Below are 27,540 nucleotides of genomic sequence, written 5' to 3'. Positions count from 1 at the left end.
ATTCAGACTCAGCAGGGGCCTCGTCTCCGAACGGCACTGTGTGATGCTTAGACTGCACTGATAGGACCCTCACCCACTATACAGGTCTCTCAAATAATCTAACGGCGCTTATTACAGTACTCTACCAATCCCGGAAACCCACCACCACCTAACTCAATTAAATCCCATACCAGCAGACCGTCAACACCCTAACCCCCCTGACAGTGCACCCTTAGGAAACACACCCTACCCATCGACAGAAAGCAACACTGAGCCAGAGAACACTCCAGCACATCCTGAGAAGGAAAACCGAGATCACTGCGACCGCACAACATAACCTAGAGGACCAGCTACCATACTACACCTGCGCCTTGACTGGAAAATGGCCCGTACCAGAAAAGGACGCCGAGAAAGAGAACAAGATCGTGCAACAAGAGACGCGAACACACAACACCGACAGAACCACAAGAAACAGCCCCATTGGAAGAAAACACACCTAAAACAGCCACAACCGGAACAAAATTCACAAGAGAAAAGTCCTTATACCTCACACCTTACCTCGCAACAACCACGGTACACCGACACCCCGACACGGAAACCTCGAAACATACAAAGAATTTCCTGACACACGCGGAAAAAAGATGGGGGCACTCAACAAGAGAGTGGGAGGGCTCCGACCCCATTACCCCTTACATTACAAGAACAGAGGGGCAACATCGATTTCCACTACATCCCGCACACTACGGCGAAGTACCAACAACCAGCAACGCCCCCTCCCACTCAACAATCGGACCCAATGAAGAAGCCACTGCTGATCTTCATCCGTGTAGCATCACAGCAGAAACACCAAGACTAATCAGCCCTGTTATCAACTTACTAGACCACTTCAATGAAGAAGCAGCTGTCGCCGTTCTTCATCCTACCAACATCAATGCGGGAACTTCACGAACAGACAATTACAAACTCGAACAACAAATAACCTCAAAACAAAATCTCACCCAGAGAATCCACTTTAACCTAATAAACGCAAGGTCAATGTCCACACACGCAACGGAAATATACGACCTCCTGTCAGAAGGAGGCATAGACATCCTATTTGTAACCGAAACATGGCTAGACAACAACTACAAGATCACCCTCAACAACTGCCTGCCTGAAGACTTCAAATGCATCCAAACAAACAGAAAATCCAAAAGAGGGGGGGGGGATTAGCGATCATCCATAAGGAACAACTGGCCATCAAAATGGAAGATCCACTAAACATCGATAAATATAAATCCTTAATACTACGACTTTCAGTAAACCCCAAAACCAACCTGAAATTCATACTGATATACAGACCGCCAACCTACGATGCGACTTTCATAGACGTTTTCACAGAAGCAATCACTTCCATAGCCATCAAGTACAATCATCTGATCATCCTCGGAGATTTCAACATCTGGTTCGACGAAGAAACCACAACCACACAAAAATCCCTAACCGCCCAACTAGCACCCATGAACCTACAACAACTAGCCAAAGGAGCAACCCACTCAGCAGGGCACACACTTGACGCAATCTTCGCCAACAAGGATCTCATCACCACAGCACCTGCAATTCAAATACTTTGGAGCGACCACCATTCCGTTCATAATCACAACGGCCGCTCCAACAAAAAAGCAACAAGAAAAACAACCCATCATGATGAAAAGAAACTGGAGAACCATAAAAAACTCCAACCTAACCGAGCTCCTAGAACTCAGCAAACCACAAGCATCAACCATGGAAGAAGCAGACCTAGACAAAAAAGTTGCCCTACTTCATACCTGGATCGCAACAACCCTTGACGACATCACCAAAGAAAAGCCCTTCACCCCATCATGCAAGAAAACTACAGCAAAATGGTTCACCCCACTACTCAATGCCATGAAAAGGAAAAAACGAAAACTAGAATCTGAATGGAGGACCAACAACACCACCGCAAACAAACTGAAATTCCTACAACAGATCCGCACATATAAAAAGGAAATACAAAAAGCGAAGAGGAAACATTACGACAACCGAATCTTGAGAGCACCAAACGTTCAAAAAGAACTATAAAATCATAAATGAAATAAAAAACCCACCGGCCTGCAACAACACCAATCCCATCGACAAAACTTTGCGAGGACCTCGGAGACCACTTCAAAAACAAAATAACCTCCATTCAACACACCATACAAAACAGACCAAGCGTTCACAGCTCAAACCCCACCGACACAGACGAGGAACACGCAAACAAGCTACGAAACTTCCCAGAAATATCAGATGAGGCTTTCGCCAAACTGGTAAACCAAAGCAACAAGTCGGGCTCTCCTGAAGACCCTTGACCCCCGGACATATACAAATCAATTCTCAAACAAGGAACCCCCATGGAATACCACAGGAACCTCCTCAATCTCTCAATCTCAACAGGTAAAGTACCGTAGGCCTTCAAATCGGCTTACATCAAGCCACTACTCAAAGACACAACAGGAAACATTGAGGACTTATCTAACTACAGACCCATCTCCAACATACCCTACATAGCCAAACTGCTAGAAACGTACGTCTACCAAATAACCCAAGAATTCATAGAAGAGCGTTGCCTACTAGACCAGGCACAAGTTGGCTTCAGACCTATGAGAGGAACAGAATCGTCTCTCCTCTCAATATGGGACGACCTAAAAACAAACGCAGACTCAGACAACAGCACCGCCCTGATTCTCCTTGATCTGTCTGCAGCCTTCAACACTGTCAACCACGCCATCCTCATAAAGAGACTAGTAGGACTAGGGATAACAGACACTGCCTGCCCTACTTTGGATCAAATCCTTCCTAACAAACAGAAAAGAAACAATAGGATGAAACCTTGTAAATCCAAACCCAGAGTCTCCACATGCGAAGTACCACAAGGATCATCCTTCTCCCCGCTCCTATTCAACATCTACATGTATCTATTAATCAAACTCATCAAAAAACACGGCCTCACATGCTACAACTATGCCGACGATATTCAAATAATCTTCAACATACAAGATACCTGAGAAGAAAACACCACACTAGAGAATTGTCTTTGCGACATATTCAACTGGATGAACCTCAACCATCTCAAAATCAACCCAGGCAAAACAGAGATAATTGTCTCAAAAAAGGGAGGAGACATCACCTACATCCCCTGGCCAAGAGAGCTCGGCACCACACCAGAACCATCATCAACTGTAAAAATCCTAGGGGTCCTAATGGATAACAATCTCACTCTGGAGCCACAAGTAAACTCGGTAATCAAGAAATGTTTCTTCCTCCTGCGAGCAGCAAAAAGGATCCTTCCGTTCCTGTCATACGCCAACAAAACACTTACCATCATCGCTCTGATCATGTCCAGAGGGGACTATGCCAATAGCCTATACCTGGGCATGCCAGAACGACTTAAAAAAAACTGCAACGCATACAAAATGCAGCAGCCAGACTCCTCCTCAAGCTACCCAGAAGAGAACACATCACACCTGCGCTAAAAATACTACACTGGCTACCACTCAAACAACAAATAATGTTCAAGGCCATGTGCATCACGCACAGAGCAATACACAAACAAGGCGCAGAATTCCTAAGCGACAAACTACGCCTACATCAACCGACAAGAACACTAAGATCAAGCACCGACATACGCCTGGAATCAAAACCCTACAACAGAAAAAAACTCGGAGGATCGTCTTTCTCTCACCAGGCACCCAAAAACTGGAATGACCTACCTAAGAATATACAGAATACAACAAACCACCTAGCATTCAGGAAACTCCTCAAATCATGGCTCTTCAAAGCGTAACCACAACGGAGACGCACTAGAATGGCCAGACATTAAAACAATGATGGAAATAACTCAAACTTCAGCCACTCTCAAATTGGACAAACACTCAAACCAAAGAACCAACCATTCAACAGAGCATAAGACATCATGGAAATAGCCACAAAGGAAGGCTGCAGAGACTGACCACACCCCGAGACCCTGACGAAAGCCCTCAAGTGTCTCTCCCACTCGTACGTACCGGACGAACATATCCAGACCCGCAGACGCACCTAGATAGACGTTGGCCTGCGTCACATCTGGATAGGATTGATTGAAGGACAACATGCATGCGCCTAGGAAAAATGTGAATGCTAGAGTTGCCACACCTGGAGTTGTGAATATTAGCAGACCCACACCTGGACGGATCTCTAAACTCTAGCCTGCGCCACATCTAGATGAAAGTGTCAATGTTGGCATGACCACACCTGGATGAAGTCCTAAACATTGGCCCACGCCGCGTCTAGATGGGAATGTAAGGGCCAACAAGTGCCACACTCAGAACTGTAAATGTTAGCATGGTAAAGGTCAGGTAACCCACTAACCAATATAAGCTCAAACTCTGCATACTTATCTCACTCAAAACACTCACACAACCATCTCTCGCACAACAAGTCGCACGCACTTCACAACACTGCAACAACACATAAGCCGCAACAACAGCACACGCAGACTGACTCCGATTCGATACCCGCGCCAAAGCTCAGCACCCGGTGTATACTGAGCTGAAGCTGCCAACAGAACACCACTCCTCTCACTATCCTACTCCCGCCTTCACCTTACTAACCCATCCCACCTTTATCATTTACAGATCCACCTGAGTGCCTGGGGACCAATTCCGTTGGTGACGGTGCGCGGTACAAATACCTTTAACATTTAACATTTAACACTACATTGAAAGGACGTTTTTCTACTATGTTCGTTACTGATCGTCTCTGTTTGGTGTCAGGTTGTTCATGAGGGCTCTGCAGCCCGCCCACATCGTTGTGTGGGTAGACCGCCGTTGGGGTCTTATTCCCCTGACAAGGGGAAGTGACGTCGGGCTAGGGAGGGGGCTAGGGGATGTTGGGGCAGTTCCTGTTGTGCACTGAATAAAGATAGTGGCACGTAGCCCGGCTCCCACGTGATACTTGTACTACGCGGTTTACGGGGCCCGCGCAAAACCCAACAACTGGCGACGAGGGGTACATCGTACCCACTCGTGACAACAGGAGGCCCGCAGGCGAGCGGGTGCAGCGTGTCGGTGCACCTCCGCCCCTGGGGCCCGGGAGATTCACTGAGGTCCGCATGTGAACGGGGACCCGCTGGACCAGCCGCAGGCACGAAGTCCCGAGGAAGCAAGCAGCCCTTCGCAGGCACCACGTGGGTGCGTTCGCGCTCTAAGAGGTGAACGCGGCTGACCCGCAGGCAGGCGCGGGCGCTGGTCCCGCCCCCCCCTTCTCTCACATCAACCCGCAGGCAGCGGGAGGCCCCACGAAGATGCAGGAACCCAAGGGACAGCATAAAAGGGCACACGATAGCCCGCAAAGGTGCTGCATACTACCAACATACAACACGTGCGCCGCAAGGGAGCCGCACGTGCTGAGGGCTACAGCACAGCACGACAAGGGACTGCAAAGGCGCGCCAGGCATCCACCGGAGCACTACAGCCACAGCGGACATGTCGGCCCCGGCGAGCCGAGTAGCTTCCTCATCTGACGGATCTGGAGCCGTGGCTGATGGCCCCCAACAGGCACCAACATCAGGTACCGCCTCCCAGAACTTACCCTTACCGGGCCCATTCGATGTCAGGGACACCTCCAACCTAGGACCCAGATGGGTCATATGGCTCAGGGATTTTAAATTCTACACAGGGGCAATCGGCTTAACCGATGACGCGATGCTTAAAAACACCTTATTCATGACAGTAGGCCCCGCTGTCAGGGACATCGCAGGCGAACTGATGAACGTAGACACGGTCACCTATGGAGAACTGCATGGGAAACTATCAGAATACTTCACGCCCCATACAAACATTGACTACGAGCGCCATGTCTTTCATACTACTAGACAAGAAAAAGGAGAGTCACTCGACAACTTTGTGATGCGCCTACGCATCAAGTTAAAATACTGTGAATTCCATAAGTACTCAAATGACGAGGCTCTACGATCCCAAGTCATAGCCGGCTGCATCTCGCAGCCCTTTAGGAAGCAGCTGCTCCAGAAACAAAGGTCCCTCGAGGAAATCCTTGCACTTGCCAGGATGGAAGCCTCAGTTGAGTCGCAGCTTGACAGCCTAGGCAAGGTCACCATTCAACACCCGACTCCGAATGCAGACGCGATTAACAGACTATATGCTGCGCCCTCACTGGGAGGGAAAGGCACAGACGCCACGTGCTACAGATGCGGGTTCGAGTATCCACACGTGGGTGACTGCCCAGCAATAGGACAAAAGTGCGCCGCCTGTGGCGGAATGGACCATTACAGAACAGTCTGCAAGAATCCTCCGGGACCAGGACCCAGCAGACCGAGACAACAGGAGAGAAGGAGAAGCTCGTGACACAGCCCACCAGCAGGGAGAGGAGAAGAACAGACGGGACCCCGGAGGGAAGAAAAACCTCGAAGGAGCTCCTACGTCAGAGACGACAGAAGGCCATCCGACGGATCAAGGCAATCACAAAGAAGACGGTTCGTCCGGTACATTGAGATGAGATCCCCATCAGGCAGTGAATCTCAGTCGTCAGAGGACGATCAACGAAAAAAAAGGGTACGTGTGGGCACTCAACAACGCCACAGCCACCCAACACAGTCCGACGCTCATCTTACAAGTCAACAACACGCCTCTGGAATTCCTCATTGATACGGGGGCACAGTCAACATAATAAGTGAACAGGCGTACAACTCACTCACCAACCCCCCAAAGATCCGAAAGGCATCAGTGGACATATACCCTTACGGAACTACAACCCCGCTACCCTGCAAAGGGACAATATCCGCATGGTGCGTGCACAAATCGCACGCGGCAAAGATCCCGCTACACATCCTGAAGACGGAAGCCAACAGCGGGTGCATCTACAGCTTTAAGACCGCTGTCGAGATGGGTTTGGTGCACATATTATATCAGCTCATGGCCCATAAATACTTCGCCAGACCGGATGCCATTGAACAGACATTCCCCAATCTGTTCAAAGGCCTAGGAAAACTGAAACACCGAAAGGTACAGCTGCATATAAACCCGAGTGTAACGCCTGTCGCTCAGCATTATTGGGGCATTCCGGTAAACATACAACACCAGGTCGAAGAGGAGCTAGACAAGCTAATTAAGCTCAACGTCATTGAACCAGTCTCAGGACCCACCCCATGGGTGTCCCCCATCGTTCCCGTCCCCAAAAAGTCACCGGACGGATCGATACGCCTGTGCGTCGACATGAGGAGAGCCAACGTGGCCATTGAAAGGGAAAGGCATCAGGCGCCCAGGATCACTGACATGATACACCTCCTCCACGGGGCACAGGTTTTCTCCAAATTGGACCTCACAAAAGGTTATCATCAAATTGAGATCGCTCCCGAATCCAGATACATCACGACATTCATCACATACCTGGGTTTATTTCAGTATAAAAGGCTCAGCTTCGGAATATCCTCCGCAGCCGAAATCTTCCAAGAGGAAATACACTGAGTCATCAGACACGTGCCCAACTGCCTGAACTACTCGGACAACGTCCTCGTATTTGGAAAGACTAAAGAAGAGCACAACACAGCTCTCCACAGAGTGTGTGCTGCACTGCAAGAGGCCGCACTAACACTTAACAAGGCCAAATGCGAGTTCGGGAATGGCTCACTGAGGTTCTTCGGCCACATATTCTCCGACAAAGAGATGCGACCAGACCCGGAGAAAGTCGCAGGGCTCAACTCAGCTGCACCCCCGACGAACACGACGGTGCTTCGATCCTTCCTAGGGCTGGCCAGTTATTGCTCCAGATACCTAAAGGACTACGCAACTATCAGCAACCCGCTGCGCCTTCTAACGTGCAAAGACCAACCCTACACATGGTCCACAGATTGCCAGAAAGCTTTTGAGGCGATACGAGATGCCATTTCGAAGGCAGAGGACATGGCCTACTATGAAGCCAAAAGACGCACCGAGGTAATCGTGGATGCCAGCCCCGTCGGTCTGGGCACCATATTAACTCAAATTGACCCACATGAACCCGCAAAAGTATACATAGTCGCATACGCCAGCAGGAGCCTAAGCCCGACAGAACAAGCCTTCTCCCAGGCCGAAAAGGAGAGCCTAGCGGTGGTATGGGCATGGGAGTACTTCCACCTGTTCGTGTATGGCAAGGAGTTCACCATCATAACGGACCACCAGGCACTGCTTACAATCTACGGAGACCCCAAGTCAAGAATGCCGCCAAGAATTTCCCAATGGGGTTTACGCTTGTAGGACTATAAGTTCATCATCAAACATCGGCCTGGAAAAGAAGACAACCCAGCGGACTATCTGTCTCGCCACCCGACTGGCCCTGTCAACTCTCAACCATCCGTCGCCGATGAATATCTCAATTACGTTGTCCACCACTTGCAACCCTTACCAGTGGGGTGGACAGACATCATAGCACATTCAGAACAAGACCCGGCTCTACGAATCGTGCGACACTGCATACAGGAAGACAGAAGGGCACACATGCGTCAACAGGCGCAGCACGAATCGGAAGAGATCCAAGAAGATATCAAGCAAATAGACCATGTCCGGGACGAACTCTCCATTGTCGACGATCACGTAATATTAAAAGGGTGCAAAGTGCTCCTCCCGAAGTCACTGTGCATCAGAACAATCCAAGTAGCACATGAAAGCCACCGAGGAGTGGTTGCCACCAAGAGACTACTAAGGGAAAAAGTGTGGTTCCCCAGGCTGGACACGATGGTGGAGGAAATGATAGGACAATGCACGACGTGTGCGCAGGTAGCACCGCCTCCACACCCAAACCCACTCCACATGTCACCACTACCGAAACACGTATGGGAAGAACTGGCGGTGGACTTCTTTGGACCCCTCAGAAATGGCACCTATGTGTTAGTGCTAATAGATGAACACTCCAGATTCCCTGACGCACAAATTGTAGACAGCACCGCAGCCTCCAGTGTCATCCCTGTACTGGACCGCATGTTGTCCACATACGGAATACCCAGGATCATAAAATCCGACAACGGAGCGCCGTTCATGAGCACGGACTTCGAGAACTTCGCAAGATATATGGGGTTCCGCCATCGGAAGATAACTCCGAGATGGCCACAGGCCAACGGGATGGTCGAGAGGTTCATGGCCAACATCAAAATAACCCTGCAAATAGCGACCATCCTCCATAAACCATTCGAACAAGCACTCTATCAGTTCCTCAGGGACTATCGTCACACCCCTCATAGCACGACGGGCATATGCCCAGCCGACTTGATGTCCGCAGACCAATCCAGACACGGTTGCCGGAAGACACACACTCGGCAGTGGCCTTAGCCTGGAACAGGAGGCCAGACACAAGGACGACACAGCTAAAGCCAAAATGAAGGACAACGCTGATCACAAAAGAAAGGCACAGGAGTCTTTCGTGGAACTGGGAAACCAAGTGTGGTTGTGGCAACCCAAGCAACGCAAGGAGGATGCCACGTTCGCACCGGAACCGCTGACGGTCACGCACAAGAAAGGGGCGATGATCACGGCCCAGAGAACCGACCAATCCTCCGTCACTCGAAATGTGTCGTACTTCAAACCCAAGAGGCATTACTTGGAGGACGTACAGGACAGAGAAGTAGACAGTGAGGACGACCACATTCAGGACAGCTATTACGTGGAGGAGAGCGAGGCCTCAGAAGGTGAGGACATGTCGTCACCCCAGGGCCTGGCCGAGCGGACGACTGGTCACAGTGGTCGACCCCAGAGAAGCCGCATCAAACCCCACCGACTCATAGAAGAAATGGAGTGAGGAGGAGAAAGCACCTCGGTTGCTAAAAAGGGGGGGATGTCAGGTTGTTCATGAGGGCTCTGCAGCCCGCCCACATCGTTGTGTGGGCAGACCACCGTTGCGGTCTTATTCCCCTGACAAGGGGAAGTGACGTTGGGCTAGGGAGGAGGCTAGGGGATGTTGGGGCAGTTCCTGTTGTGCACTGAATAAAGATAGTTGCACGTAGCCCGGCTCCCGTGTGATACTTGTACTACGCGGTTTACGGGGCCCGCGCAAAACCCAACATCTGAAAGCACTAATTTACAGACAGGTTTGGAATTAATGGATATGTGGAGTCCAAGGGGCAGATTCTCATAAAACGAGTGCCAAGAATGCACTTTTATATTCAGAAATGTGTCGGTCGCCATTTTCTCAAAGGTGACCTGCACATTGTGCATGGGCAGCAGCGCCAAAGATAGACTGGTCAGCAGCCCTCTTGCACACACTAGCGGCTGGAGCATGTATTACAGGCCCTTAGTCTGGCAGTCCTCTATATGAGCAAAAGAAAATCGTAATAACTTCCAAGCCTTTTAGGACACAATAATTGACTGGAGGTGCTGTATCGATTAGGTGCTGGCGAATGGGGCAGGTGATCTGATATCTTTAGATAATTTCTTTGAGTGTCTGAACAATGTCATCATAAATATTCAATTTATTAAATCGGAAAGTCATCAATAAGGCAGTGTTAGCAGCGAATCTTGAGCTAGTACTTTATGCAGATTTTTCTGAACCTTTCTTTAAGAATGTTATGGATCGATTGGTCCATACTGCGTATATATTTATATGTTGTGATCTTTATCTTAATTTCTATAGCGAGTATTAATTTTCTTTGGGATTGGCTATATCTGTGTTTATAATGCTGTTGTAGTATGCAATGGCTTTTGGTTTTTTTCTTTGATGAAAATGGTGTAATCCTTTTTACATATAAAAATAATTCTTATATATGCGACATTTAGTAAAAGTGTGGCTCGATTACAAGGAATGATGAGAAAACTGAGTGATGTCATATGTTAAATGACTAATATAATTTGCCACGAGATACGAGGAGGAACCTTTGTATGCCCCCCCCTCACCCCCGTTCCAAACAGGGGGGGGAGGAATCTTTTTATTTTCTATGCATTTTAAAGCGCATCCTGTTTCTGAATGGGGGTTGCATTTATTTATTTTATTTTGGTATCGTGCACTGGGTTGATAAAATATAACTAACCTTAAGCACAGTCGCAAATCCATAGAATTAAACTACATATTACACAATAGCTATAATCCAGTTATCTACTCCTCATAAAAGAAATTAATAAACATTAGAATACACATTTCATCCACCGTTTAATATTCCTTATAGCATGGTCACATGACTTCATGGACATGTTAAAACCAATCATCATTTACACTCACAACATCCATTGGATCAAAGTTATTTTACAATAAGGACCCAATGCAGCATCTCAAGCGAAGTTGATGGTTAAACGTCAACCTTATTACATCCCAGAGTCCTGAACAGTATCACGGTTTCCATGGACACATTGATTAAGGTTGTATGTTATGACACCCTTTAACTATTCTCAATACCTCCTTCCATATATAATATAAAACATTCGCAGATACAGCTACGACCCCTGATTTGCACAAATGCTCCCAGGGTATAAATAATTGCCATTGAATGTGCGCATCTAGGATGCTCACGTTCCAATTCCCTTGGAGAGTAGAATGCACCTCACCCTCCCTGAGTATTTACACGCCGTTCCCTCCTTTCAAAGAAAGGCGAACCAACCAACCAGACAAGAACATTTCAAATTAGCTGCCCTAACTGCTCCTTAAGCTGATGTTAAATTGCATAGAGGGTGGAGGCGAACCAAAGAACTGCATAATGGCAGGGGGGTGTGGACCTGCAGTTGCAAAAGATGACTACAATTACACAAGCCACTGGCTAGACTTTAGATGCCTCGCAGGACGTAGCAAATGCATTGCTAGTTGTATACTACTGCTGTCTGCTGCAAAAAAATATGTCCATAACCTCTACGACCCTGCCACCTTCTGGACAAAGACAATATTTCACACGAATCGGAGGCGTCTGCGGTTAGTCTATAACAAACTGGAGTTAAGAAACCTGAATGGTCAAAGAGGCCAACCCACCCGAAACAATCTGGCATCATTTTTTCAATGTTTTGTCAGCATTTATTGATTGAGTTATAATTGTATATTGCACCCGCAGTGAATAGTTTAAAGAGCATGCTTTCATGGGTCACCCGGCCTCACAACTTCTATCCCTCTCTCCAGTTCTTTAGAAAGAATACAACATGCATTCAATGTTATCACACAACAAGAAGCTCAAAACGTATTTGTTTTTTCATTCAGTGTTTTTCAACAGCTGGATTCAGGCTGGCCATCCGACCACTGGATCCGAGGAAAGACACGGGTTCAGGAATATAAGCAAACGGATGCAATCAGGAAGGCTAGAGATCTCTGCCTATGCCACCTCATGCCCTGATTGCATAATGTTGTCCTCATTCCTCTGAGTCCAACCCTCCTCTCCACACTCATCACTGATATGAAAGGATGTCCGCATCCTTTGCCGGGCATCGCTTAGTATCCCCTGTATACTTTCCCAATATAACAACAACCCTTCCAGACTCCCTCGCGCCACATCAACAGGATGTGCGTGCATGTCTCCCTCTCCCTGGAAGCACTCGAGCTCCTAGCTGGGGTGGTCCGTTAGGCCAGGTGTGGAGGAGGGTTGCGAAGTGGCTGAAGGCGGTGAGGAAGTTGGCCTCCTATTAAGGAGGATTACCTTATGTAATAAGGCCATTACCCTCTCGTCACCTTTATCACTGATATGAAAGCATACTTAGCCATCAAGCTCACACCAATAGGCAAGAAACGAGAGGCGTAAACATTTCCCACAAATATGTCAAAGCGACGGGGAGTAGCGAGGTGGCCTGAATCAACCAAGGTGGGCTCAAGTGATTCCCATCCCCCCAGCCGCGCAATTAAAAAAATATATATATTGGGCTAACATGGTGCATTATACAGCGCACTTACTGTGAGAGACTGGGTAAAAAGCAAGTTTACAATTGGTTGTGTAGGATAATTCCAATCCAGAAATGCAGTACATGCAAGTCACCAATAGTGCACAGGAGCATTTCTGAATGCATTTTCATGATGCCTTCACTTACAATGTGTTAAGATGGATTTCTGAACTCGGACCTGGAGGGGCAGAGGTTCAGAAAGCCAGCCTCGTTTCTTGGAACAGGGTAACCTTCTGGACAAGCCAGACCAATCAGGGTAGCGATGGCGGCAGTCAAGACTAAGGGCCTCATTACACGGTAGGCGGTAAGGGTTTACCGGTACCGGTATTTTACCGGTACCAGTAAACCCTTACCGCCTTACTACGAGGTCCCTTTGCGGGTTGGTACATTAACGCCTGCTTTTAGCAGGCGTTAAAAAATGAACCCGCAAAGGGACCGGGGTGCTAATTACGGTACCGCAATTTGCGGTACCGTAATTAGCGCCTTCCCCAATCCCATTATGCCCTATGGGGCCAAAATGGGAATGGGGAAGGGCAATGGAGGAAGGAGGAATTACTGCCTTCCCAACCTTGGAATAGGGCGGTAAATCCCCTTTCCTCCAAGGCGGTACCGGTAAATTACCGGCATGAACCATGGCGCTTCCGTGTAATGAGGCCCTAAGTCTCAAGAGGGGTGAAGGTGATGGAAAGACCTCAATGAGCACACAAAGCAAGGACACTTACAAATTACTCCAGACAGGTGATATATTAAAAATATAGACACATTTATTACAAGGCCTTTGTAACATCGACCATAGCAAAGAATCACAATAATTCGAAAGTAAACCAACACATCACAATCAATACAACATATATACAAGACCGAGGGGTCTAAGGAGTTAGGAGCGCGTAATGTGTAGACCACCTAGGAAAACAGGCATTGCAAGTAATCATTAGGCCCAGTTCGACATCCGAAATACACCTTACTAGGAGGAAGTCCGAGCCCTACGAATAGAGGAGCCTTATGCTAAAAAGTACCTGCACGCGCTGGTGCCAATGGTCAAAAGAGGGCCTCTTCGAGGATATCAGGCAGTTCAGGAAGGTGAATGGAGCGATGCAGAACCAAGTCCCCACTACTCAAGCAAAGCCTCCACTTGGGGGCACAGGCAGGGTGAGAGTGCGGGATAGAGTTGCTATTTCGCAACAGCAGTAGAAAAGAAACGGGCTCCTGCGCTAGGGGCCACCGGTTGGGGTATGGACTACTCACCGGTCCCCGACGCAGGCAGACCCAGACTTCTCCAGTTCAGTTAACGTTGCTGGCAGGTTCAGCTGCGATGATCAGGACGTCTCGACACTGTGTAGATTCTGCGTAGCAGGGTCGAGGGTGTCCCAAATGCAGCGTACGTGCACAGGTTATTACCGCAGCAGGGCAAGATGGCAACCGCGTTTACTCTAGCCCGGGCGCATTAGTCTCACTTCAGACCTGGGAATGCCAAGTGTACGAAATTCGGTGTGAGGGTGCCATGGACGCAGAGCAAGCAGTAGACCAAGTTTCGAGGGCTTCCCCGAAACGGCGGCGGTGACAGAGCAAAGCGTCCTGCGTAAGCTGGTCAGCCCACTGGTTGGTCCAGGGACACTTCCGAAGAGGCTTACTTGCAGGCTTTGATGAAGGTGCCGGGAATAGTTGATCCCACTATTGCAATGGGTCGAAGTGCCTTCGCAGACCTTCTAGGACGATCAGATGCAGAGGGGTCTCACAGGACGACAGCGGTTCAGGGTGCCAAACCTTCAGCGGGTCACCAGCGGTTCCTCGACTCAGCTTCTTGTTGCAGGATACTTGGCTCCTTATCCCTTGTTCGGTGTGAACTCAGGAGATCGACATGGTAGTGGTGTTTTCAGCCTCCTCTCACCCAAAGTTCCCTTCGCGCCAAAACGGAGAGGACCCAATGGGAGATCTGCTCACAAACACTCACACCATACGTGGACCTATCACAGACCACGGTGGTCCCAGGCATTCAGGACACTCCAGACTCTCTGGCACCCAGAATGTGTATTGGGAACAGACATCCTAGCCCACATCGTGGAGGCACACACAAGGCATGCAGAAGCCTGCAAAAGCTTTGGGGTTTCGCGGGAAAGTGCATGACCAAATAAGGACTTCCTCGGGTCGGCTCGACCTGGGGGAAGGTGAAGGGGCAAGATGGTCAGCGGACAGGACAAAGAACCTCGTGGCATGGCCATTTTGGGAGCCAGGCCATCTATTCGTGCCAAACGCGGTAAGCGCGGATAACATGGCAAAAAAGGGTTCAAAACACAAAAGAATACGATAGCTGCCACCAGTCCTGTCCGTGACATACTTGCACAGTTCATAATAAGTCCAGCGAGAGTTTCTAGGGCCTTTGGAATGACTAGAGACCCAAGAGCGCGGTAATGTAAGTTACGGTGCACTCTTGTTTCATGTTGCACAAAAGCTGCAACATGAGGAAAGGACTAAGGGAAACAAAGTCTCCCCGTACTGACTGTCTTAAGGGCATGTCAGTTTCCCCATAAGAATTGAGCGAAAGCCCAGAGGAGTGCAGCGGAAGGCTGTGCTTCTCTGGCAAAGTGTAGATCAGGGTGTAAAACAGCAGCAAAATGTTTGGGGGTTGACACATGGAGGGAAAATTACATACAATTATGAAATCTTTCCTAACACAATGTATGCCAGTATAAAAACGTTTCCACACTGACTGTGCCCACGTATTTCCATACTGGCGGCACCAATATATGCTGAGAATTCCAATATAAGAAAATACTCACGTTTGCGTTGCAGATAATGGCAGTAATGATACTATGAGAAAACCTGTCGCACTGGCTCTGGAAATATATGCCGGTATTCCCACAAAAGAACACAGTCCTGTCGGCTGTGCCTTTAAAAATGCCATCACACAATAAGCAAATGTCTCCAAACTGGCTGCACAAGGTAACTTATCTTATTTGTGTTTATCATTGATGTCCATTAAAGGAATGCCATGCCACAGTAAGAAATAGCTAGAAGGGCTGCACTAAAAAACCAGCCTAGCCACATAATAACACTAATCAAGCTTACTTTATCTTGGATGCCCAGAATAAAATGCCAAGCCACAGTAAGAAATAGCTATAAGGGCTGCACTTAAAAAGACAGCCTATCCACGTAATAACACTTATCAAACTTACTTTATCATAGATGCCCAGAATAAAATGCCATGCCACAGTAAGAAATAGCTAGACTGACTGCACCAAAATGCCATTCTAGCAACGTAATAAAACTTAACATGCTTGCTAGTTCATAGATGCCAAGAATAAACAAAATGCCACAGTAAGAAAGGGATAGACTGGCTGCCAAACATGCTAGTCTAACCAAGTAGCACATACCATACTTGGTTTATCATAGATGCCCAGTAAAACATGCCATGCCACAGTACGAAAGGGCTAGACTGGCAACCCCAAAATGCCAGTCTAGAAAAGTAATAATACATACCATGCTTGGTTTATCATATATGCCCAGTAAAAAATGTCATGGCACAGTAAGAAAGGTCTAGACTGGCAACCCTAAAAGACCAGTCCAGCCAAGTAATAACACATAATCCTTTCTGTTATCAACTGCTGGTTAGTAACAGAAAGGAGGATGAATTTGTATTGGACGTCTATGACAGTTGCCCAGTAATAAATGAGTTTCTGCCGTGCTTCCAACCCCACGCCCCCCACCAACTCGCTGGCCCAGCACAAACACACTCACACATGCACATTCAGACAACACATTCCTACACAGCTTCACTCACTCATTGGCACGCGCACCCGTACATCATACACTCACACAAATATAATACATACAAAAATAAAATCTTACCTGCACGCATCTCTTCGGCTCGCACGTAGCAAGAAATCACTTCCTGGTTCTTGCATCGTGTAGGAGCCAGAGTGCCTCTAACACAGTGCCTGCTCGGTTTTTAAGTGAGAGGAGGCACAGGAGCCCTCCCTCACATCTGCAAGCATGAAAGTACCCCAGCCGGCATCCCCAATTGGCTGTGCAAGACTGTGGAAGCAAAAGACCCCAATTATGTGAGACATGTGAGACTGGAGAACAGAACTGTCAAAGGGAGACCATGTTTCCCTTTGACAGTTCAAGCCAGCTCAGGAGTTTCCCCTCAGCTGCAGCAAGCAGCTGAGGGAGCGCTCCAGGGCTGGTGCAGCTCCTCCATAATGAGGCAGGGTGGCGGTGGGTCGGCAACCCCTCGCCCCCTTCTTTTAATAGCAGAAAGTAAAGCAATATATGACACAGAAACATACGGAACAACGAGACAACTTAAAACACACAACATCCAATCTGAGTGCTGCTTTTACAGCTTTCATGCACATCTCAATACATTGAAACCTATGAGAGAGGTGTGGATTACAAACTAATGATATTACTTTAAGGAGCCCTCTTTCGTTTCACTGCTTATTTTCAGTAAATTCATACACAAGAAATACCTCTCTCGTTTTCACTGGGCCCGTACTAACCATCCCACAAGCCATCTTGCAGCTGTGAGCTCATTATAGTGGCTTTGCAATTGTTTGTCTAGTTTCGTTTAGATGCTGTGCCGGTCAGTATTCGCCTGTGCCATTAAAAGGGGACAGAGTTTAACAAAACAGCGCACAGTACAGTAGGTTAGTAATGCAAAACAAATATTCTCGCTTTAGCAGGCCAGGATGGAATTCATCTTGAAGGCAAGCGTTCATTGTTTCAAGATGGAGGCATGGAGCCCTCTATCTAACCAGACTGGCGTGGGGTTGTATGGCTTAGTCTAAACTAATATACCAGCTTCAATATATTTGCTTTTCTTTCGCGCCTAAAACCCATTACATTGTATCACGATTCATGCTCATGTTTGTCTAGTTTATAACATACATTTTGCTGTCACAAAATGATTTGAGAGCTCGTTTTCATTATATATTTGTATTAAAACAATAGTGTGAATGAAATAATTGGGTGAGCCAAGGGGGCAGGAATTTGTCTGCATCATTAGCTTTAGACTTTTCCCAAAGCAATTATTTTATGTGCAGATTACTGTTGTGTGACAGAAAAGAAAACATTTACCAATGTATAGATGCACAGGGTTTATATAGTGCAAAGCTAGTTAGCAATCAATGAAGCACTGTACAAGAAAGGGGGAGAAAAAGAGAGTGATCAACATGGAGAGCTTGGGGAGGGTGGCCAATTTAGAGGAATTATTCCATTGGGCCACATTCGCATTTTTATAGATTTACAGAGGTCTGTCTGGAACCCGTATACATATGTTCGAATTCTGGCAGGGTCCATCCTGTTTCTTGTCCTTCACTGTCAATAATATCATTACCATTTACTTGGGTTATTGTAACATAGCTAATATATATTTTTCAAACTTGTGTCTGCCAGGGAAGAAGAGCCCCTCTGTTTTAACATCACAGAGTGCAAAGCCATCCAGTAATTATTGGCAGAGAGAAAGTTGGAAATTTCGATAGAGTGATCAGAGGAGAGTTCAGGAAAAAAGAACATTATTTTGGTGTTGTCCGAAAAGAGTTGGTATGAGAACCCAAAAGAGGAGATTAGTGCCCCAAGAGCAGAAGACTCATGACAGAGCCTTGTGGAACACCACCAGTTAGAGGAGTGAGTTGAGAAGTGTTGTTTCTCCAGGAGAAAGAGAATTGGCAAGGTGCCAGGTAGGATTAATTTCAGGCAAGGGCTTGAGAAGAAAGAGAGCATTGAGGAGTTCAGATTTGCAACCGGGGCAGGGCTCACAGCCAATCAGGTGGCTGGAGAAGCAGGCGAGAACACACTGTGTACCGCCCGCTTTTTCCAGCCACCCCAGGCCTTTCCCCGGGTGGTGCCATCTTGATTTCACAGAGGCAACAGAGAGCTTCTCCCTGTTGCCTCCACTCATCCCACACTCCTCACCACCCCCAGAGACATCCTGCACCCTTTTGCTTTCCTTATGTGGTGGCCATCTTTTTTTTCTTTTTTACAGGAGATTGGGTTTGTGCAATACATGCTTATTTAAGAGAAGGATGACCGTGGCAGTTATGAAAATAGAGGGAAATCAAGTTGAGTCGACTGACACATTGAAGTGTTGTTCAGCGAGGTGAGAGGCCACTTAAGGGGCAATGGGCGTGACTAGCTGAGGAGCAAGGGTGTCTGATGGGGCACAAGAGGGGTTGGCCTTCATATGAAGAAATAGGACTTCTTCAGTATTAGTGTGCCCAAAGGGGGAGATAGAGGCAAAGGATGATGGTAGAGTGTAGAATAAGGGAGGAAGGAATGTGAGGAAGGTCAGGAGTGAGTCTCAGCTAGGTCATTAGCTGTGAGAGTGTAGCTGGTAGTCATAGGTTGAGGAGGAATGAGTATAGGGTGCTTTTTGGCCCACGAGGATGATTGGAGTTAGAGTCAATCAAGGTGAGGTAGACATTTGATTTTGTTCTATCAAGAGAGGCCTTGAGAAAGTTCAGGGAAGAGACGTAGAGTTGCAGGTCCTCAAGCGAGTGGGTATGCCTCCATTTGCACAAAAGCCGATGCACGTCTGTGCGGAGAGAGCGTATCAGGGGCTTGTGTGCAGAGACATGCCCACAAAGCCGAGAGGAGAAAAGTGCACATGAGACAGGTGTGTAAGGAAACTGCAGACCAGAAAGGATATGCAATAACTACAAACAGGCAAGAAAGACAATGAACAGAAAGGGGCAGGGTATACAAGTAAGACAAGCACGCTAGGTTCCCAATTGTGGTGTACACAGAAGGAGGGAAGAGTTTCCCACAGGGTTAGGGGAAACTCTAGCCTTCTGCGCTGGTTACTGTAACAGGGCCCCACTCTGAATGCTCAGAGGTGGGTGAAGCAGCAGGAGTGGGAAAGAAGCAGCAGGAGTGGGTGTCTGTGTCTCGACCCTAGGCCCGAACATGGAAACAGTACTCACAAGGCTGAAGTCTGTACGTGTCCAGCAGGAACTGAACAGTGCCTGTCCCCTGAAACAGGAACCAGCACACTGTTAACAATATGGCATAAGGTACAATACTAAAATGTGACAAAAGAAAGTGTCAAAGATTGCCTGCTGGGAAACACAGCAGCCCAACTCTGAACAAAGGAATTACTCAAGAAAAAGTGAGGACAAAAACAGTAGCAGAAATATCCAGGGAAAGAATAGGAAGACAAAGTGAGCAAAGTCCAGGACAGAGAACAGGAAGAAAGAGGAAAAGCTAGAAGACAAGAATCTAAGTGCAAGGGGACAGGAGACCAGAACTGCAGACTGGAAACTAAGGACCGGAATCAAGGAACAGCGGATTAAACTATAGACCAGGAACAAGACAATTCAGGACCGGAACTCTGAACTAGGATAATAAGGACTGAAATGCAGACTGGTAACAAGGAACTGTAACTATGGACTGGAATAACAAGGGCAGGACTGCAGACAGATAAGAAGGAAACTCAGAACTGAAATCTATGAAGCTAAAACCAGGTAACACGGACTATGGGCACAGATCAAGGAACAAATGAATTGGTGGTAGAGAGCAAGGGACTGCAGACAGGGAACAGAGGACTGCAAGCAGGGGAGCAGGGCTGCAAGTGCAGGAAGCACAGAGGTGCATGGCAGAAGGCAAGGAGTGCAGGCAGAGTAGCAGGGCTGCAAGGCAAAGGGCACAGAGGTGCAGGGCAGAAGGCAGAGGAGTGCAGGCAGAGTAGCAGGGCTGCAAGGCAGGAAGAACAGGTCACTGGAACAGGAGCAGGTTCTAGAAGCAACAGGGCACATCAGCAATCCAAGGATCAAAGCACAAAGGGCTGAGGGAGAACTTGATGCAAGAGCCATGTGCTCCTGCAGGTAGCTGCTTAAATTTTGACCTGCCCTGTGCTAAGCAGGCTCATTAGTAACACCTGGAGCACCACACCTCAAAGTAATCTGCCTTCTTCCTCCCTGGTCCTGGGAAAGTGAACGCAGCACCGATCTCTAAGGCTTCTAGGGATTGTAGTTCTAAGAATGACGCATAGAAATGGCCAGGGAATGAGGACTGCCACAAGGTGCCTTGTGCGATATGTAGTTTGTGAATTTAAATAAGGAAGTACCAAAGTCTTGCAAATGGAAAGTAAAGACAAAATTATGAATGGGTATTGTCTGGGAGGATTATGGTGATGAATGAGTCCCAAATAGTCCACGATGGGTGCCAATTGGTGCTTCAGTGGTACAGTCACGGCAGAGCATATTAATGGGATGACCCATGGTGGAGAACGCTGAGACTTAGAGGTGAAAGTTGGCAGTGGGATGTAAGAGGAGGGGTCAAATAATAGGGATTGACAGCTGGAGAAGTCAGTGTTAGTGGAAGAGGCATAAGGTCTGAAGGAGGGGAGTGAGAACTGCAGATCAGAGAGAAAAGGAGAAACAGTAGAAGTTTTAAATTTCCCTTTAGTAATAGCCGAGGCAAATGATGAGGAGACATCAGAGGGTGGAAAAGAGATGGTGGTGGAAACAAAGGAGTGATCAGATGGGGATGATATGACAATAGTATTAGTCGCTGAGAGAGGCAGAGATGAATAAGAAATCCACAGAGTTACCCCGGTGTGGGTTTATAGGTTATGGATAGAGTGGGGAGTGTGGTCACCAAGAAAAGACTGAAGTTCATATTTTTGAGAAGTCGTTGGTGCGGGAAGGTTAAGGTCAACTAAGGGAATGAGGTGATCTTCAGTAAAAAGAGAAACAAGGTGTTGCCCAAGGTCATCAAAGAATGGTCCAGCGGGAGGAGAGCGATAGCTAGAGATGACATTAACCGAGTGATGCGTAGCAATATTAGATATGATGAATTTAAAAGAGGTAAGCGAGGGCATGTCATTGGAGATGTATGAGGCGTTGAGGAGGGAAGAAAGTAGGTGCCCGACGACACCACCTCTGCCAGTCGGATGAGGAGAGTGAATGAAGGATAGTTTGGAGTCGTGTGGGGCACCAGAGTGGCAGTATAAAAAGGAGAAATCCAGGTTTCAGCAGTAGTAAGGAGGTCTAGGGGAGGAGAGCTGGCGGGAAAGTAGTCCGTGATAAAAAGACATTTTGTTGCATACAGATTAAACATTCCAGAGCGCAATGTTCAGTAGAGAAGTAGTGTCAGAGGAAGAGAGGTGAGGAACATATGTGTTAGGGGAGGAATGGTTAGCTCGTCAGCTTTGTTTGAAGTAGGAAGTGGAAGAGGGAGGGACTAGTGGGAGTTTTGAGATATGAGTTTTATGATAGGGATAGGAAAGGAGGAAGTTGTAGCATGATTGAATAAAGCACAGGGAGAGGTGAGTAGGAGCAGCAGAAGCAGCGAATGGATTATGGATAAGTACTGCAGTCTGGACAGAGACCACAGTAAATAGCAAGCTAGTGGTACTCACAGGTGCAGCCGGTATGAAGGCAAAAGCAAAGGCTCATAGGTTAAGAGGCAAAGAGGCTGGTCAAAAACTGGACTTCACCCATCACTGTGCCACTCTTAACTGGAAGTTCAGAAGTGTTCACACATGCTCACCTGATTGCCTAGCCAATCAGTGGTTGGTGTAAGGATGGCATGGCATCAACAGTAAGACAGACACAAGTTACCACATTTCAAGGGTGTTTATTGAACTTCAAAAAGGGTATGATAAACACCTATCTAAATCTAAATCTACAGATGGGAGCAAGCTACGACCATCAAATAATAATAACACAGTCCTAGTGGTGTCTTGTAAAGATAAAATGGACTATACTAAATAATCTGTTGCCAATCCTTACCTCTAAATACAATAAGTGTGGGGAATCATTTTATGAAAAAGAAAGAAGTGTTCAAAATGATATGTCAGGTTTTCAGGCCGTTGGCCTCCTTCCCCTACGTTTTCAGCATGGGACAAGGCAGTCCACTTTAGCGTATCACAGTCTCTGGCTTCTTTAGCACGAGGCTTATAGTTCACTCATCAGCATCAGGGCCTTCGGAGCGTAAGTCTCCTTGCTTCTCAAAGTCTCTTCACTCAAAGGGCCTGATGCAACCAAATAAACAACAAGTTCTTTTCCCCTCTAGATTTTCACAAGTATTCACATCAGCTGGGCTCAGATCCTTTTAGCATAAAGTTCTGCACATGCTTCCCTCTGAGGGCTCGAGTCTGTCTTTCACCTTTCACTTTATTGCACAATGTTTGTAGGTTCTTCTTTTTCGGGTGACTCACGGTTCCCCCCGGAACCCCCTCTGCTGGGCTCAGATCCCTCCAACACAATTAGTCTCCCTCAGACGGGCTCGGACCTCGATTTCACAATTCTCTTTCTTTTAACATTCGCACCCTTTCGGTTGGATACCTAACAGAGGCTTTCAAATGAGCACCCACGCGATGCCAGACCACTCTGTCTACTATATTGTATCTTAGCTACTAAGTTCATTCACTCATCTGCTCTCTTAATAATCTTCTTTAAACAATGTTGCTGCTTGCAACTTTGGTTCCACACAGACCGGTCTGGTATCAGTCCCTCCAACTCACCGGCTGTGCTAACTTCACTGATGCTGCTTTGTTGTAGGAGCCAAGGACAGTACTACAGCGGCAAACACTACTAACTGCCTTGGCTATCAACATGGGAGAGCCCTGGCTACCTCCGACACACAGTGCAGGATTCTTTAGCTTTAATTCCAGGTCTTACGATTCCTATTCTCAAAGGCTCATGAAAGATGCGGTCTTTCGGTGAAAAGGTCAAGGGTACATCTCTCCTTGCAGTTCTCTTTGACTTTGCCATCTTCCACCTTATATTAAACTGCCATCTTCGAACAAATGCTTCCTCGTGTGCTTTCCCTTGCTCTGAGTTTGCTTTCGTCTTTTATCCATGTGGGGAAGTGTGATGGAAGTCAGGTGTGTGCAATGATCAGTAATTGTCTGACGCTGCTTGGCCATTGTAGTGGGACATGTCAGGTATACGGCTTGGGCGTTAGTCCGTTTTCCCTCACAGTGAGTTTTCTGTGAGAAAGTGTTTGTGTTGGAAAGGGCGGGGGGGTTAAGTCCCTACATATCCTACATGGTAGGATGGGGTAAAGGTGTTACAGGGAAGGGGATACCGTGTCACACTGTCTGGTGTCCCACTTCCACTCCCTGAAGGCCCCTCATCCAGGTGATCCACCCGCACTGGTCCACTCCCAAGAACTGGATCCAAAAGCAATGGCCATGTCCTGGCCACCTGGATGACAGATCCCCGGGGACTAGCGGGTGAGACTCCTTCAGGTTTCTCACATACCCTTTCACTATGCGATGTAGCCGCATTTGTTTCACAAGGGAACCGAGAAGGGAAATCTACGTTCCCTTGAACTTTGCCTTTTAGGTGCTCCACACTGAAACAGTAGAGTTGCAGGTCTAAGAACCGTCGTGTGACTCGAGGGTTAGAATCTTTCCATTGGCTGATCCAAGTGGAGAATGATTTGTGACAAGTGTAAACTTTCATCCTAGGAGGTAATGTCTAAGATGGGTAATGGCCCACTTGATGACAAGGGCCTCTAATTCCAACACAGAGTAATTGTTAAAACTATTCCCCTGGTGGATACGATACGTCTCAATCACCCCCTCAATATGCACACCGGTATAAAGAACGAAATCCTACCTGTTCTTCAACTCTCGCTTTCAAGTGATATGAGTAATCCACCCGGCGCTCTCTCACAGCGTCGGTAAAATTCGACACTGTGTGAAAATGCCGGGGAAACCCTCTAGGGGAAGAAAACCCCGAAATGGAGGTGATGAAGAATCGGGAGCGTGCTGTCTTCTGTGGACTTCTAATGAGATGTGATGTTCTCTGTTAAGTTGTCCGTGGGGTGTCAGAAGTCTGTAGTTATAACAAGAAGTAACAGTTAATAATGGGGACTGAAATCACAAGAAATGTTAAATGCGGAAATATGAGGGAGGTTTTACCCAGGAAGGCTAGTAGGAGGCCGAACAGGTTTGCTCAATGTCCAACGGGAGAGACGTGAAGGAAAGAGGAATCCGCGTTCAGGAAGAAGGGTTGCCAGGGTGTTGTAGTTCGATATTGACTCGACGTGGCGAGTGCTGAGAGACAGAAAAAGCAGATTGAATGAGTGCAAGGATTGGCAGATGGTTGGAAGGGAACAAGGGTTGTACCGTGTTTACCTAGTAGAGCGGAATCAGGTGAATGGGCTGGATAACGTAGATCCTGGGAGAGAGGGGAGAGATTCACGATCGCGCGGGATGTAACCCTGAGGGGTAAAGAGAAAAAGGAAGTAAGTAGGTGTGTCTGTGAGGATAGTGAGTTCGTAAGGATTGAAGGTCCCTAGGAGCGATACTCACGGAGCGCAGTCTCTGGTAGCAGAAGCAACGCAAAGCCGTTCTGTGTCGGGCGCCAGAAGTACTTTCGGTTCGAGGATGGGTGGAGTCGGTTGCCCCGTCTCCCGATCCTCTGGACCAACGCTCTGAGAAACAGCGGCCATCTTGGGAGTAGCTACTTGGAGATTAGCAACGTGACGCCAGCGGCACCACAGAGAAAAGCGCTGGAAAATCCCGTGCCGACGGGAAATCGTAACAGTAATTTGTTCATGAGCAAAAAGTTTGCGACTAGTAAATAAGATAGGATGTTCCACTCCATCGCAAAGTTGTGACAAGACGGCTCCTAGCCCTGTAAGGGAGGCGTCTGTCTGTAATACAAATTCTTTTGAGAAATCTACCATCTTTAGAATCGGGTTCTGGCACAGGGTTTGTTTTAGGTTGTTGTAACATACATCGTCCTCGTCAGTCCAACGAATTTTCTGGGGTACGGCATTCTTTAATTTGTCTATCAGTTTAGCTGTCTTGTCCGAGAAGTTAGGGATAAACCTACGGTAATACGTCTCTCTTGGTTTTAGTCGTTGGGGTATCTAGAACGGCCTTCACTTTCTCGCGTTGAGTTTGGACACTACCATTCCCTACAAAAAGCTGAGGTATTTCACAGCTGATTGGGCTAGCCTACATTTGGATGGATTGGCAGTTAAGCTGGCTTACCTGAGGGCTTTGATAATAGTAAAGAGGTGGAAAAGATGGTCTTCCCAGGTTTACTATAAATGACTATAACATTATAACATCAATACAAGCTTCACAGAAATCTGAGTAGGGATGTAATATTCTGTCCATAAGTTGTTGGAAAGTGGCGGGGGCCCCGTGTAAGCCAAAAGGGAGGACTTTAAACTGAAACAGCCGCAGGCCTGTCGAGAAGGCTGTTTTTTCTCTTTATCAGGTACATGTACTGGGACCTGCCAGCACCCCTTGGTTAGGTCTAGCGTGCATAGAAAGGTGGCGTTTCCGAGTTTATCATTCAAGTCGTTGATGCGTGGCATGGGATAGGCATTGAAATCGGAGATGGCCTTAATTTGGCGGAAATCTATGCAAAACCTCCATGAATGGTACGGTTTGGGGACCAATACTATCAGGGAGGACCAAGGGCTTGAAGATGGTTCGATAATATTCACCCGTAACATTTTATTTACTTCCTCAACCACTATCTGTTTACGGGCTTTCGGGAGTCTATATGGTTTCAGATGGGCCACTTTTCCTTTAGGTGTTCTAATATAGTGCTAGGTGCCCTTCACTCTTCCTGGTCTCTCTGAGAATACATCAGGAAATGATATAACTAAATCCTTTAAATCTTCTTGTTATTGATTAGATAACTCTTCGGGAATTAATTCGAAGTTATCTATTTCTTCTGGTACCAAACAGGATAGTATTGTGGCATTGGAGGCTAAAGGATTTTTCTTCCTCTCTTTTAAGTGATTTACGTGATATAGATGGGTCTTTTGTTTCCTGTCAGGTTGGACTACTTATAAGTACAGTTTCCTGTTCATTCCAATATTTCATATGGCCCATGCCACTTGGAGACAAGTTTGTTTTCCGAAGTGGGTAAGAGGACCAATGCTTTTTGTCCTACGGAAAATGATCTCAGATTTACTTTTTTGTCATAAGTGGACTTTAGTTGTGCTTGGGCTTTTTCCATATGAGTGTATACTAGATTTCGACCAAAGTTCCGTATGCTCTTGCAATCGGGTAACGGTTTGCGAAAGGGGCATGGGTGCCTCTTCTCTTTCTTCCCAGCTCTCCTGAAGCATGTCCAGGACATCTCTGGTTTCTCTGCCATAGAGTAATTCAAAAGGAGAGAATCCATTGGATGCCTAAGGGGTTTTCCTTACTGGAAATAGTGCCCAGGGGATCATACGGTCCCAGTCCTTCCCATCCTTATCTGCCAACTTTTTCAGGATCATTTTGAGTGTTTACTGAATCTTTCTACCAATCTGCCTGTTTGGAGATGGTAAACTGAAGTTCTTAAAATGGTGATATGGTGTAGCTCCCAGACTTCACCCATGATCTTGCTCATGAAATTTGATCCTTGATCCATCAGGATTTCCTTAGGAAAACCAACTCTGGTGAAATACGGTCTGGGTAGTGGTGTTCCGCATAGGAAATGCCTCAGGAAATCTGGTCGCGTAATCGACAATCATGAGTACATATTTGTTACCCAGTCTAGAGGTTTCCAAAGGTCCAATGATATGCATTCCAATCCTTGAGAAATGAACTTCTATTATTGGTAAAGGATTCAAAGGGGCAGGCAAGGGAATGTGAGTACTGGTGTTCTGGCATATTTCACATGTCTGGATAATGCTTTTTATATCAGCATGGATACCTGGCCAGTAATACTTCCCACTGATATGTGCCTGGGTCTTAGATTGTCCTAAGTGTCCCCCTGTCAGATGAGAATGCACAATTTCAAGTACA

This window comes from Ambystoma mexicanum, chromosome 5p (genome assembly GCF_040938575.1).
Source record: "Ambystoma mexicanum isolate Mex_15411 chromosome 5p, UKY_AmexF1_1, whole genome shotgun sequence".
Lineage (NCBI taxonomy): Eukaryota > Metazoa > Chordata > Amphibia > Caudata > Ambystomatidae > Ambystoma > Ambystoma mexicanum.
Note: the sequence above shows the minus strand (reverse complement) of the source record.